Here is a 3,612-nt window from a genome sequence, read left to right on the forward strand (position 1 = left end):
GGACGATAAAAGCTATGGACGGTGTTAGTTCATAGATTATAGCATGGCAGTTTTCTTTCATTACAACTCATAAAACTTGTATACTAAGTGTCTCTCAGCCTCAAATGCAAGCACGCATTCATTGACAGCGCAGAATCGCTTCGGTCTTGAAACTGGCGGACTAACTCGAAATAACTAGTGAATACGCAGGACTTGTTGCGTTTTTTAAATTCATAAATGTGTAAACAATGTCTCCAGAGCGCCACACAAGGTCTTTGACCCATATACACTGCATACTAGAGTCGTTTGTGGTCGTTTGTGGTATTTTCGAGTCGTTTGTGGTCGTTTGTGGTATTTAGGCACACCCCAGCCGACCGTGTATGTTACGCAGTGACGGCCTTTTATACCCGTGGCTTCTGCGATCTGCTAGCCTTAAACTCTGCAACTGTGACGTATGCATCGTCACGTTTTGAATGTATCTTCTGCTGAATTAATTATTTCAAATTCTAACGTGACGGAATGACGTAAATACTTTTCTATCAATCTGTAGAGTCTTATAGTCATGTGTGTAATGCCCGAATGTGACGTCGGACCGGAGCTAGGGGTGGGTACCGGTACAGAAAATTCAGGTCCATGTCCGGTTCAGGTCCAGAGGATTAGGTCCAGGTCCGGACCTGAACCTGGACCTGGACCTGATTCAGTATGTGAGAACTTTATAATGGACGGTACTCAAAATAATGGTCTATTTCGCTACACAGAAATCTGCTTTGTGGAGTATTCGACTTCCCCTGCCGTTCAAAAATCCTACAAGGCTAACTTTCTCTGTACGATTGACTGTAAAACTTAGAAATCACTATAGACTCTACACTGTTTCGCTCTTGTTATTTTCCTCGACCGGTAAGCCCCCAAAACGTGTGAATACCTGATCATATGATCTGTTCATTTTCCAATAGGTCCAGCACCCGGTCCACCGAATGTTTTCAGGTTCGGTTTATTTTAGACCGGTCCAATAAGAAAACCGGTTTTGTACCGGTACACCGTACCTGTACCCACCCCTAACCTGAACGTCTCATGAATCCAAATATTATTTTCGCTATTCTTCGATAATATGGGGGACCATGGACATCGGCCTGTACAAAGGACTGTGCGTGTTGACTTGAGTAAATAAGATACACGTATTACAGACAAATTAAAGCGTCATTCATGCCACTCCCAGGTAGGAGAGCAAAGTTGAGCCACGTCACTTCATAGTCAAAAGCATCGGTACATTTTGTTTATACATGAATAAGATGTTGTGATTAGTCTGCGCTGGTGTGTGCACAACAATGTACAGAAAAATATAAATATATTACCGAATCACTTGTGTTTTTTTGTTTATTTCCTCCCATAGCTGAGGTAAACAACAAGGGGGTCCTTTTTTAGTCCTTCTTTATCATTTTTACCAAAATAATTAAAAGTGTTACCTGTAAATATCCCACTATTTACTAATTGACACTGAATCAAATGGTGCCGAGAAAATGCTTAGTACACCATGCACATTGTAGAATACTAGTTGATCGTGATCTACAAGGAATAGCTCTTTAAGAGCTGTACATTACATGCATGGCAATACCACAGCATCGCTTTTACCCAAAAGTCGCACTGACTTTACATGGCGTTTGTAAATTAAATTCCCCTTTGAGGAATTTTTGTTGTTGTTGTTGGCACGCATAGCAAAAATTGGGTCTATACAAACATAGAGTTATTGAATGACTTCAAAGCAATTTTACAATTTTTCCACTGATGAATAATGTATAATTTTTAGAGTCAGTTCTGAAGTTTGGTGTATACTTGTGCATTGGCAACTAAAGGCACTTACTAGAAGTTGTCAACCATTTTTCCTATTTTATCAGTCTGCTGTCTTACTAGACGGCCTTTACATTTCCTGGTAACAGATTAATGTGAAATTAATTATGATTTGGCTATGTAAATCCGCACATAGCCACATTATACCTACTCTGGACATAGTAACTCAGGATAAAGACCACAGGAAGAGTAGCTTCAATGTACTCCATTGTATGCTAATTCTGGATCTTAATAAAGTCAAAGTAACTCAGTACACAAAGTCTACCTTTAAATGTTTGTCCAAAGGGCTAGCAACCCCTCCATATATACCTCTGAATTCTGAATTCTTGCTACAGGAATAACAAGGAAACTTGCTGACCTACTTGGCACAAGCTGAAAAAGTCCAACAAATAACTTTTAGCCTGCGAGAATATTCTGTGCTTGTGGTAAATCTCGCCATTGCTAAAGTAGCAGCATGGTATCATTATAGACGGGTGGTCTCTTTCGTGGTTGTATCGATGTCCTCATCGTTGGTTTCAACGTGTTGACGTGACTGATCATCGTTGCTCATGGAATAGCCTGGTACGTTGAGATGTGCACGGTGGGTGTCACTGGCGCTGCTATAACCGACATTGCTTATGTTTGGAACGTGCATGGCGGTGAGTGTTTGTAACGGCAAGGCATCGAGCACGTTTTTCGGCACAGGTTTCTGTTTAGGCCGTGCACCGAATTCAGAACGGCTGGGAACTTGTTGAGGATGGCCCAGACTTTCCAATTGATCAACACTGACCATAGTCGAGACTCTCATGTTCCTCACAGTTTGTAACGGCAAAGCAGCGACTGTTTTTCTCGTATCAGCCTGTTGTTCGCGTTTGCGCCGAGTGCAGAGTGAAAAGCAGCCTGGACCTTTCTTGTTCGCCAAAGGTTGTTGTTGTTGTACATGACTTAGACCATCATCACATCGGTCAACACTGACAACGATTGATGCTCTCATGTTCCTGACTGTTTGTAGCGGCAAAGCAGCTATAGTTTTCTTTGGTCCAGCCTGTTGTTTACGTTTGCGCCAATTGGCGAGTGAAAAGCGACTCAAACCTTTCATCTTTTGAGAAGAATCTTGTTGCAGACGTTGTGGAGCAGCATCTTCCTGGTCAACACTGACCGTTATTTCTGACCCAGTCTGTTGTTTGTGCCTGCACCGAGTGTCAAGTGAAGGACGGTTCGTGTCTTCTTCGTTGTATCTTGAGCAGCCCTCTTGAAGATGTTCGTCGGCGGTAGAATCGCTCTGGTCAACGCCTGCTACATTCTGAAGACGCCTGTTGGTCACTGTTGGTAAGGGCGGGCCAGTGGCCATCTTACTGAGCAAGATCTGTCGTTGTGTTCTACAACTGCTTATCCATTTGATGATAAAGAGCAGAAACAAGATGCCCAAGACACCTCCAAGTATGCCAGCTGTAAGCCCTTGAAAAGATGACAGAAAAGTACATTCAAAAATCAAGACCATAGCACAGCTAGGCCAAAAGATACAAAAAAGGAATTTCTACTGCAGTACCAAAGTCACATATTAGGGGTCCCAAAATTGACCTTGACCTTCATCATCCCAACACCTACCTACATACCAAATACCATGGCAATCCATTCTAAGGTTCTTTAGTTATGCTGACTACAAAAATCTGGGAACACAAACACACACAGACATACAGACAGACCAAATCTATATCTCCATTTTTCATGGAGGTGATAAGACATATATCCACACCCTATTCATTCAATTGACCGGCATCGCTACGGACACGTGCACCTGACCTATCA

This window comes from Branchiostoma floridae, chromosome 2 (assembly GCF_000003815.2).
Source record: "Branchiostoma floridae strain S238N-H82 chromosome 2, Bfl_VNyyK, whole genome shotgun sequence".
Lineage (NCBI taxonomy): Eukaryota > Metazoa > Chordata > Leptocardii > Amphioxiformes > Branchiostomatidae > Branchiostoma > Branchiostoma floridae.